At 35.2% G+C, this 12,385-nt stretch overlaps 1 protein-coding gene across 2 annotated transcripts in view; it reads right to left on the minus strand.

Moving 5' to 3' along the window:
• Window positions 1–12,385, minus strand: part of GPC5 (glypican 5) — a 1,093,847-nt gene that overhangs the window by 138,250 nt on the left and 943,212 nt on the right. The gene's annotated exons all lie outside the window — the stretch shown is intronic.

Raw genomic sequence — 12,385 nt, forward strand, 5'->3', positions numbered from 1 at the left:
TAACAAAACAAAAACAGATATATAGAGAACAAACTAGTGGTTACCAGTGGAGAGAGGAGTTGGGGGAGGGGCAAGATGGTGTAGGGGGTTAAGAAATACAAACTACTATGTGTAAAATAAATATGTGTAAAAATATATGAGGAGATAAATATATATATACACACACACATATATACATACACACATGTGTAAAAAATATATAAGGATATATTGTACAGCACAGGGAATATAGCCAATATTTTATAATAACTTTAAATGGAGTATAATCTATAAAAATATTAAATCACTATGTTGTACACCTGAAGCTAATATTGTAAATCAGCTAGAGTTTAATTTTTAAAATGAAACAAAAATAAAAATAAATATATTTAAAATACATGTTTATTTCCCTGATCGAACGATGCAATGTCTCTCCTCTCTTCCAAAACCATTCCATTGTGCTCTCTGGTACCCATGGTTCACCGTAAACAAGTGCCCCTCCACCGTCACACTCTTTTCTGAACATTCTTCCAACCCTTAGCCTTAACTGGAAACTGGCTCTCCTGGAGAATAGCAATTATGAAATAAATATTATTGAAGGAGAAATTCCTCAGGTTTCTTTTAGAACTAAACCCACTTCGGTTTGGATTGCACACATGCTGCACCACCGAATCATACTGTGTCAAAGTCACCCATGAGTCCCTTGTCACTAACTCCAATCCACGTATCAGTCTTTTTTTACATAACTTGTATATAGTGCTTGAAAATTTTGCCTAGTCTCTTCAAATTTGGAAATTTTTGATATTCTCATTTCCTGGTCTTACATAACAGCAACTGCCCTAGTTCTTCTTTATCTAGTACCTTTTGTGTATTCTCTTCTTTGAGCCATTTCTGTTAGTGGACCCAGGTATCATGTCTTAGATCCTCTTCTCCTTTCATGCTGTATTCCCTCCCTAGGGATTAGCTTTCAGTATTATGACTCCAATTAACCTTATGTAGTCAGGTTTGTCAGTTGTATAACTCCAATCCAGATCTTTCATCTGAGTTCTATACTAGTACACCCAACTGTGTTACAAACATCTGCATTTGGCTGGCTTGAAAGGGTTTCAAACTTTTCATGTTCCAAACTGAGCTTCCCATCCATCGCTTCACTATGCTTGCTTTCCCTCCCCATTTCCTTGTTACAAAAAACAGCAAGTCAGCCTACCAGTGTGGCTCAAGCCAGAAACCTGGGTATCATCCTTGATTTCCTTTCCCCCTTCACACCTTTATCTATTTAACTTCAACTCTTTTAGGATCCACCTCCCACGTTCCCTCAATATATCCACTTACATTCTTTCATGTCACCACCGTAGTCCCAGTAATCATCATCTCCTACTCAGATTATATCTTATGGTCTTGTAACTGGTATCACTCCCTGAAATGTTATACCTCTTGGAGCTGTTTTGACTACTACAACCAGTATGATATTTCTAAACACACATTTGAAGAGGTAGCATCTTGATTAAAAGCCTGAAATATCTCCCCGTTGCTATCCTCTCTTCCAATTCTAGTCATCCTCTGCAAACACTGAAAACTGTGTCATCCGTGCTTAACTTGAACTTCTTTCAAGACATACCATGTTATATTATTCCCTTTGCTTTGAGCATCATTCCATCCTCTCACCCTATGACGGTCTTCATTTGAGTAAATCCTACTATTTTCTCCAGGACACAGCTTACAAGATTGGTTTGGTTGTTCCATTTACATGCCCATGTATACACAATGCTTCTTACACAGGTCATACTTTATTCTATGTTCCCTTCACTGAAATTTAAGATTTGTAAAAGTAGGAACTAAGTCTGATTTGCTTATCATTTTACTCCAGCACGTAGACCATGTGGTAGGCAGAATTCTAAAAATGACCACCAGCGACACTTGCCCTTGTATAATCTCCACCCCTTGAGGGTGGGTGTGTGATAAAAGGAATTTTTACATATGTAAGATTAATAATCTGTAACTCAAAGGGGAGATTATCCACATAGCTCCACTCTAATCCCAGAGCACTTTAAAAATATATAGTTTTCTACAGTTTGTAGTAAAATAGAGAGCCATAGAGATCCGAAGAATGAAAAGGATTCCACCCAATCTGCCAGCACCCTGAAGGAACATGGAAGTGGATTTTTCCCCATAACCAGAGCTCTGTCTCGCTGATTCTTGATTTCAGCTTGTGAGACCCTAAGCAGAGAACCCAACTGAGCTCAAATAGATTTCTGACCTAAAGAACAATGAGATAATAAATGGGTGTTGTTTTATGCCACTAAGTTTGTGGTAAGTTGTTATAGCAGCAATAGAAAACTAATACAGCACACTCTCTGAAACATAGCTGGAGCTCAATGTTTATAGAACAAATGAATTTAATGCAACTTAAGGAATATAATAAAAATGCTAAATTTTTCTGTTCTTTGATGTACAACTATTTTTTGTGTGTGTTTTTTTTTTTTATAACTATTTGTTTCTTTCGAAGGTGATATATATATATATATATTTTCTTTTTTAAGTTAATAGTGGATTCATTTTTTAAGTCAATTCATTTGATGTTGCCTGGATAATTTAAACAGCATCTCTAGGCCAAGAGCTTCTCAATGTTAAAGTCCATTTAACAGTCTATTATAAGAGAATATATAATACACCCATCAAAGAACTAAATAAAGACTCAATATCAGCAGTATCATTAGTAATTTAAGGAAAGATCCAGCACTCAGTGCTTGTCATCGGTTTGAAAAGGGTTGGATCTATTGATGTCACTGTCTCCCACATACATCCCTGGGTGACTGTCTTAGTTCTTGTTTTGACTTACCATTTTTCCCAGAGGCAACTCTTAAATCTGTCAGAGTAAGTAGCATGTCTGCTTATTCAAACCGAGTATTCAAACTACCTGCTGTTCTGGGATTGTCTGGCAATTATTTCTCTTTCAGTCTTAGTCTACTGCAAAACATTTCCTATGACGAGAAGGAAATGAAAGCTACGGAATCCTACCCTGGTTTCGGTTGTATTTTCCCTTTAAATAATTACAGTTATTTAGAGAACATTTTAGAAGAAAATCTAGATGAACATTTGAAATATTCATTGTGTTGATTCATTAAGATTTGTATTGAAAACTTTGGGTCAGGCACAATGCTGGCCACTTGGAATAAAAGAATTATCCACAATGAACATCATATATTGAATAATATCATACAAAGCTGATCTTAATGCAAAATAAAGTTGCAGATACTGCATTAATCTAACAATATAAACTAAATATTAAAAAGTCAAAAGTTCTGTTTGATGAGTGGTTTGAGCAGAAAAATATTTCAAAAAGAATGTGGATAAAATTTTCCTGTGTGGAAACGTATGGAAAAGCAATCTATAAATTAAGATACAGAATTGCAAGTTATATTTGAGAAGAGTGAGTAATTCACCTTAAGTGTCCTGCAGACAGGAATACAGGGAGCAGCAAGAAATGAAATTGGAAAAATTATGTCAAGAACTGTGAAGAGCCTGAGACTTTTATCTATTTCAAGCTAACAAGTTAGCCTGCCAGAGCTTCATGGATGTTATAGAACATACAAGACTTCTGGGTCAGGTGCAATGAGATTTTTAATCCTGGAAATACAATATGAATGACCAAATCCTGTTATAGCTGCAAGGGTATGCATATATACTTATACACACAAAACATACATTCATATACTAGATTGTGTAAAATATGAGCTACACTTTTCTAAATAGATCCAGGAATTTTAGGCATACAGGGAATGCATACTTCAACCGATACCACAAACAAAATAAGTCCTTAACACATAACTAAAACTTGGGCCACTTTTCCATCAATATTCAGGGATAGTATAGTGACTAGAATCTTATTTGACTGAATGGTATTCCATGGTTGGAAGGCATCACTGTAATATCAAAATAATGACAAATTAGTCATCACAATCAAGTTAATCAATTGGATACTACTACTTTTAGAAAAGATTCATTTAAAAATATAAATATTAAGTTAAATTAATCTCTTAAATTCAACATCATTGATGGTTCCAACATGTACTTTTGGCAAATGAAATGCTATATTTAAATGTATCAGATGGGAATCCCAAGTTATTTCATGTTGAATTAAGTGTCTTAAGGGCCCTGGATATACTCTGTCAAGTTCAGCCTGTTTCTAAATTTCATCCTCAGTTATTACTACAATCAATTATGCATAATCTTCTGATTTGCTTGTGTCATGACACACACTCCCACACATTTAGTCATAAATATGGCTGGTCGACAAAAATAATGATGTTTCAGTCTTTGTTCTTTTTCCTTCCTTTATAATCAATGCCCAGGCATGACCTTTTCTCCTTTCACATGCATGTCTATATCCTTTCCCCATAGTTTGCTCATGACTCAGTTCTCTTTTTCAGACATTTCTAACTTTGTCTTTATGAAGCCTTTCTTCACATCATATTTCCGACAGGATGTCAGTCCCTTTTAAAATTCTGCAATAAGTGCATTTTGTTTTTACCCAGAACGGAATCACCTTTTCTCTTTGACAAAAAGTTTCTGTTTCTTTCTGATATTTTAGATCCTTTTTTAGACTTCCCATAGGTTTTGGAAACCTTCCACAGAAGTTGTATCCTTTTAATCCTCCACCTCCCAGGATTGCCCAAATAAGTCACAATAAAAATACTTGGGAGACTTCAATATGTATTCTTTGTTTTTCTCCAAATTTTAATTGGATAAATTTAGTTTAATGCTAATACTGATAGCCAAACACATTGCACTTGTTGTGTACAGTTAATAAGATGTCCTTGAAGGATAATGCAATGGTTCCCTCTGTGCAGTCCCAGCTCAGATCCTGACTCAGATTAACCAGATGTAACTGGAATAAGTTATTTAATATCTCTGGATCAGAGTTTTATCATTTCTAAATGATGGACTTTATATTCCTAGAGATTTCTCTTAACTTTATTTTTTTATCATACTACAAAGGTATAAAGGTTTTCACTTTGAATGTTTTTCAACCTCTACAGTAGCAAGTTTAGGCTATAGTGGTATTATTTAAAGTACCATTTTGTCTTCAAATCACCAGATGTAATAAATTAATAGGATCTTGGGAGAAAAGGTCATCCTGAAAGTAGTCCATTTTCCCAACATTTTTCTATTATGACTCCAGAAAAATCTTGGTCATCTTAGTATAGTAAGAATATTTCTTCTGGCTTTCAAAATCTAATCAAAATTCAATGTCTCCTAAAATATTCTCACAAAGCTTCCTTTGTGAAGGATTTATACTGGACAGCACTCATCTTACAAAAAATATTTACCATAGTAAAATTTATCCAAAGATGACATATTCGTGATAATAATACCAAGTAAATAACTGGTCTCTAAAACCAGGAACATCATCTGTTCCCCACTCAGAAGGTTATCCAAAATATCTTCCTCTTGTAACTCATTCTAAGAGCTAGCCTTTACAGTGAAGATGATATTAAAGCTGTAATAATAAACAACTAAATAAAATAAATATCAAGGAAGATACAGAAGTCAGGAATAGATCCCAGAAACAGATGTTCAATAAAATTGATAGCACTTGTCCCCATATTAAGCCGATCGTATTTTTTTCTTAAGTGGCCACGTGCACTTCTTAGAATGGGATATAAACATTCCTTCTAATGAGAATGGGGTCCATGTTTCCTCCTTTTGAATTTGGCCTAGCCTGAGACTACTTTGTGATTTCTGAGACAAGGTCATAAAAGTTGATTCAGCTTCAGCCTGGAGCTCGGGAGATGCTTATCTTGGAAGCCAGGCACCAAGCTGTGAGGAAGAAGAGAGGCTACCTGGAGAGGCCAGATGGCCCTGTTTTCAGCTGGCAGCCTTAACCAAAGCTAGTAATCAACTTCCAGGATTGTGAGTGAGTGTGTTTTCAAATGATTCCAATCCTCATCTATCAGCTCACTTTCAGCCTTTGAGTTTTCCCAGCTGAGGTCCCAGACATCATAGGACATCATCGTTTCCTGGGCTCTGTCTGAATTTTAACTTACAGAATACATGAGGATAATAAAATATTCATGTTTTATGCCACTACATTTGGGACATTTTGTTATGCAGCAGTAGATTAACCAGAGCACACTATGTTAGCCCCAATTTTTTCCTTTGTCTACCAAGTGGGATATGGATCTGTGGTCCCCTATTCCAGAGGATTAATCATAAACAGCTTTATCTCTCATGTTAAAGGAAGGTGACGTTATACTGCTCACTTTACAACATGATTAATGCTTTTCTGCCTATTCACTGAAGTACAAATTATACTCATTAAAACACCCTTTTATATAAATTATTCATTATTCTTCAAAACTCCTAATGGATTGAAAATAGTACACTTGTTTGCTTTCTCAAACTTAATCCTGTTATCTGCCAAAGGCTGCATCAGCAATACACAATAAAGATTCCCTCACACTTGCCTCGCTTTTAACTTTGTTTATTTACAATCCATTTAAAATGTCACTGCCCCTCAAAACTCTCTGGGAAAACATATTTTGTTTTAGGTTGTTAGGTCACGTCCCTGGTATTTCTCTTTCTGCCTCATCTTGAAATTTCAGTCCCTAAATTCTCCCAAGTCTATTTGACATGATGGAACCAATTCCTCTTTATCCTTGTGTTGGATAAAGTGAGCCTCTGCCCATCCTACTGCTCTACTGCCCCATTTACGATTCTTTCTTCTCCGCTATGAGCTGAAAATTTATGGTTCATTGAGAGGAAGCTTCTATAGCTTCACAGATGTCAAAATATTATTAACAATGGCTCTATGACCGTGAAGAGTAGAAATGAATCAGCAAAATGCAAACTATTTTCTTTCTCAGTTGAAATACTAAAGAATAACGTGTAGAGGAAATAGAGTTACAAGAGCCGACAGAATTTATTTTAGAAGTAGAATCCAACCTGCTAATATCATTTAGATAGGTTAGAATAACAAAACAGCCAGATCACTCATGATAAAAATAGAGATTTTAGCTTCGGCATTCAAGTGTTCATTTATGTAACTTCTGCCTGTATCAGAAAATAGCAGAAAGCCATCAGCAGCCATTATTTATTAGGACTTTCAACGTTGTAGATATTTGATTAAGGTACTATCTCGTCATTGCTTTTAATGTTTACAAAAATGTTACAGAGTAGATACCAAAATCCTAATTTTCCAGACAAGAAAACTGAGGCCTAAAATTGTTAGGTAGAAATCTAAGATCAAAAGACTGGTTACATTCACTTACATGGAACTCAAGAGTTACTGCTTCTGTCACTTTAATTAAGATCCCCTTCAACAGCTAGTACAGTCACAGAAATGTTCCCATTTCTTTCTTCTTTCAACATCATAGCCATTTTTAAAGCCACTGTTCTTCCACTTTGTCAAGATATAATTCCTAGGAGATTTATCAAGAAATGCTATAAACCTAACCAAAGATGTAAGAATAACAGCAGTCTGATTTTTACTGATAATACAGTAATGATAAGGTATGCTATTGTTTGATATGATACTTAATTTCTTATTTAAGCATGTGTGAGTGTTTGCAAGAGAGAGAAGAGTGTGTGTTTTATCAGTGTCTAGTATACATTTAGTCACCCACCTACAGTGCTTTCTCTCTGGACAGTATTTAGACAATATATTGTCATTTGAAGGTAATTCCAAGATGCATTTGAAAATCTTATTCAATATCTTCATCCCAGTTCTTGAAGATCCCTGGACAAAATATTACAACTGCATTGACTATTTTAATTTTTTAATCACAGTTTTCAGAATTGTTCCCATAATTACTAGAGAGACTACACACCCATTTTTATTTTTACTCTCCAATTTTCCAAGATGTGTACTTCATAATTTCACCTCTCAAAGGTATACTTGGCTGATCCTCGAGAACACTGTTCATGTGAGGCTTTATTTTGGGGTGCACAGCTCATGTTTATTACCACCCAGAGGTAGATGTCATTCTCTGCTGCTTCTAAACCACTGATTTCCCTTACTCTTTCCAAACTCCCTGCTCCTTTAAAAATACATGACCTCAGGTATTTTCTCCTCTTTGGTATGATCTATTAACCTCTCATTTATTTATAATCCATTTATTGATTGCATCTGGTTTTCTGCTTTAACTCTATTAATTATTGAAGACATCAGCATTCATATAGAGAATCCATCTGGCACCTTGATCTCTCAGTTCTTGATCCCCTCAGCTTCAACTACCTTCTCCTCCATACCTCATCATTCATGAATTGCCATCTTCCAAAATGCCACTAGTTCTGCCATCATGATCTCAAGCACTCCACCCTCAGTTGAATATTTCCTAGTTTTGCATTTCACTTACTATAGTATTCCCACTCACCCAGCTCTATCTCATGAGACCTTCAATCAACTAACACTACTTTCTGTTCCACTCCCAGATGATAACCTTACCCCCTAACTCATAGGGAAAATCGATGTAATGACATAAAACAGCCTCTTATTTTACCCACCAAACTCATCAATCTGGTGGCCCTTATATCTACCATTTCTTACCTTCTCAGTGTCTCCACTTTTGTGAGTATTCTATTTTTCTCCTGCATCATACATTCTTCCCATTCTGTGGTTCATTATTATCGCACACAAACATGTCTTGGTATTAACCATCTTAAAACATTATCCTCTGATTTATTCTTCTCCAACTACCACCTGATTTGTCTGACATAAGACATTTCTCAAAATAACAGTCCTTGACATTCTTTTCTAATCTAGTCCAAAATTTTAAATATTTTTATACTGATAACTACTAAATATTTATGTTTATTTAGAGCACCTTCCTAAGCCATGGACTAAAAAAAAAATTCCAACTCCTCATTTACCTACTTTACTTGGAGGTTAATTGGCATGTTTTATTTAACCAAACTCTTGATTTTTCCTCATACTAAACCTTCTCCAAGCCTTATCTTACTTTGCAGAAAGTACCACCTGGTTTCTCCAGCTCAAAAAATTAACGTATTAATCAGCTCAGGCTGCCAAAACAAAAATACCTATAGACTGGGTGGTTTAAACAATAGAAATTGCTTTTCTGTCCCAGATAGCCACCTTCTGTGTCCTCGACATGGCAGTTGGAGAGAGAGAGAGAGAGACCTCTCTCATGTCTTCTTATAAGGACACTAATCCCATTGTGAAGACTCCATCCTCACAATCACATCTAAATCCAATTACCATCAAAAGTTCCATCTCCAAATACCACTGGAATGGGCTCTAGGATCTCAACATATGAATATTGAGAGATACACCTCAGTTCATAGCACCACAGTATATACCCTTGATTCCTCCTTTCTGATTCTTCATATCAATCTACCTACAAAATCCAATCATGTGTCCCCATCTATTATCTCAAGACCAGTTCAAGCGATGTGATTTGTCTAGGACACAACAGCTTTCTAAATAGCTTCCCTTCATACTCTAGTTGGGCTATAATTATTGCAATACTTTGAAAACTCAAAGGTGGATGTCTAAGTCGGTTTGGGCTGCTATAACAAACTACCATAGATTGGGTAGCTTATAAATAACGCTAATTTATTTCTCACAGTTCTGGATGCTGGAAATCCAAGATCAGGGTACCAGCATGGTCAGACTCTGGCGAGAACCCTCTTCTAGGTTGCAGACTGCCAACTTCTCATTGTATCGTCACATGGCAGAGAGCAGAGAACTCTCTGGGTTCCCTTTGATAAGGGTACTAATTCATTCATTAGGATTCCACCTGTAACCTAATAACCTCTCACAGGCTCCAAATCCTAACCATCAAATCAGAGGTTAGGGTTTCAACATACGAATGTGGGAGGGATATAAACATTCAGTCCACTGCAGTCAGAGTGATCATTTTAGGTCCAGTCATGCGACCGTGTTTTCCTCTGCGTATTAAAATCCTCCGGTATCTGTCTCAGCAGCTCTCCTTACGATGGCCTCACTTATCTTTGCTCAGACAATCAATTTAACTTAGTCTCCATCTTCTCTACACTGGCCTTGCTTCCAAACTTTGACTTTGTTCCTATATTAGCGCCTCTCCATTTGTTATTTAATCTTCTTAAGGTGCTTTTGCTACAGACCCTTGTATGGCTGCCTCAAGCTTTAGCCCAAATGTCACCTCTCCACTGAAGCTTCTCTGATGACAACCTTAGCTAAAGAAGATGCATCTTTAAAGGGCCCACACTCTACTATGTTGTTCTGAGTTATCTTCTTCATTGCAGTCATTATCTCTTCTTTTTAAACTTTTGTTTATGTGTTTACTGTTTGTGCTCAGCCATTAGGATAGAACCTCCTTGAGGCAGGAATGTTGTCTTTCTCACCATTTCATAAATAACACCTAGAACTGTGCCTACACAAAGGGAGTAGTTAATAAATATTTGCTGACTGGTTGATACTTTTTGGCATATATATATATATATATATATATATATATATATATATATATATATATATATATTAGAGTCATCTAAAATGCAGAGTCTCAGAATATCAGTAGTTTAATTGGTTTGGGAGAGAGAATTTAAAAAATGTCTAAATTACACATATACCAGACACCTATTGCCTAATACTAGTCAGCATCAAAGACCACTAACTTAAAAATATTTTACATAGTGTCTATCACTGATGCTTTGGCTTTCCATGTTAGGAAAAGTCACCATTTACTGTAAGAACTAATGTGTGCATTCATGTGTTTGCAAAAACAAATCCCAAGCCATATATTTTATCTAAAATGATTTTTCTCTATAAATTCAATGCTATCTAGTGCTGATGATTCCTTTATTCTTATTACTTAGGGTTCCATTATCCTGCATACAGTCATAGCCTCTCTCATAAAGTTTGTTACACCAATTTACCAGCCATTTTCAACAGGCTTTTAAGAAACTCTTCTAAAAAGCCACCATTCCTGCTGTTTAGATTTTGCTGATTTTAATTATCTTCCTAATTCAGTGATTCTCTTGCTTTAATGTGGCTGAGAACCATATGGGTAAACAAGGGAAGGGGCACAAAAATGTGATAAAAATGTAGATTCTGTTCCGGCCCCCAACCAAACTCAGAAATGTGCATTTTAAGTAAATACCCCAGATGATTCCAATGCAGGTGATGCCACATTGAATTCTCAAAGTAATTCATTAAGACAGTTTCTTGAAGACTTATCCTTTCTTAGTGGATAGCTGCATAATAGCAATGTGTTGGTAGCTGGGAGCTTTAAAAATAAACTGTCCCCGACAATACAAGAAAGGTATGTTTTCTTAGAAAATTTGGAAAGTGCCAAATAATAAGTAGCTGATGAATATCAGGCATAATCCTATGGTAATAGGTAATCATTGTTAACTTGAGAATATAACAAACTTAATATTAATGTTTTTCTATTTTTCTAAGCATATACTACATGCCAGGCATTCTACAGGTGATATGTGAGCTAGATGGAAAATGTCCCTGTCTACATAGAGCTATGTAAATACTTTTTTAAAAATTAGTGCTATGCTATCAATACTTCTTAATGGTTATAAATTACTTCATTGTATAGGTAGACCATAACTTTTAAAACTATCCATCTAATGTTCAAAATTTAGGTCACATAATAGACATCTTTGCGAATAAATATTCATCCAAATTCTGGATTATTTTCACGATACCTTCTTAAAAGTTCAATTTCCAGAGTATTGGATAGGAAATACACAACAATTGGTCTGTAAAAAAAAATGTCCTGCCAGTTTTCACTCTCAGAGGCAATAATCGTGCAGGTCTCTATTTCCCTCTGGGGAAAAGTGAGTATTTTAATTTTTAAAAACATGTTTTACTATAAAATAAGCATTAGTATCTAATATGTATGTATGTATTATTATTATTACCATTTTTTGTACCTGGTTGTCATAAAATTACGTGAATGGCACGCCTTGGAACTGTGCAACTTGGCTGCTCTGATACACCTGTTTTTTTTGTCTTAACGATTCTCCTAATAACGTGAAAATATTTTAATTTTAAATGGCTTTCATTACAGATATTTGCATATGTACTGTGTTAATCTTATCATTTTAATTTTATCCCATTGTTATTATGGACAGAAAGCATTTTCTTTTATAGAGAAAACAGTATACTTTTGTTCTCCTTTGTCTTTAATTTTTTCAACTCTTAACTTTTAATCTACAAAGGATTTATTTGTTGTAATGAATGAAGTTTAGATTTAAAATATCCCCCCCCCCCCAAAGCTAGACAAATGTCCTTAAAGCATTTATTGCTCTCGATTTATTCTTCCCTCGGGATTTATTATATAGTAAGCTTTAACACATACAAGGAAATTGTTTTCTCAGAATTTTTTGAAGTCAAGGTTTGCCAGAATTCTTTTCTAGCTGTACATACATTTTTGTTTGTTTAGTAGCA

Source organism: Eubalaena glacialis, chromosome 16 (genome assembly GCF_028564815.1).
Source record: "Eubalaena glacialis isolate mEubGla1 chromosome 16, mEubGla1.1.hap2.+ XY, whole genome shotgun sequence".
Lineage (NCBI taxonomy): Eukaryota > Metazoa > Chordata > Mammalia > Artiodactyla > Balaenidae > Eubalaena > Eubalaena glacialis.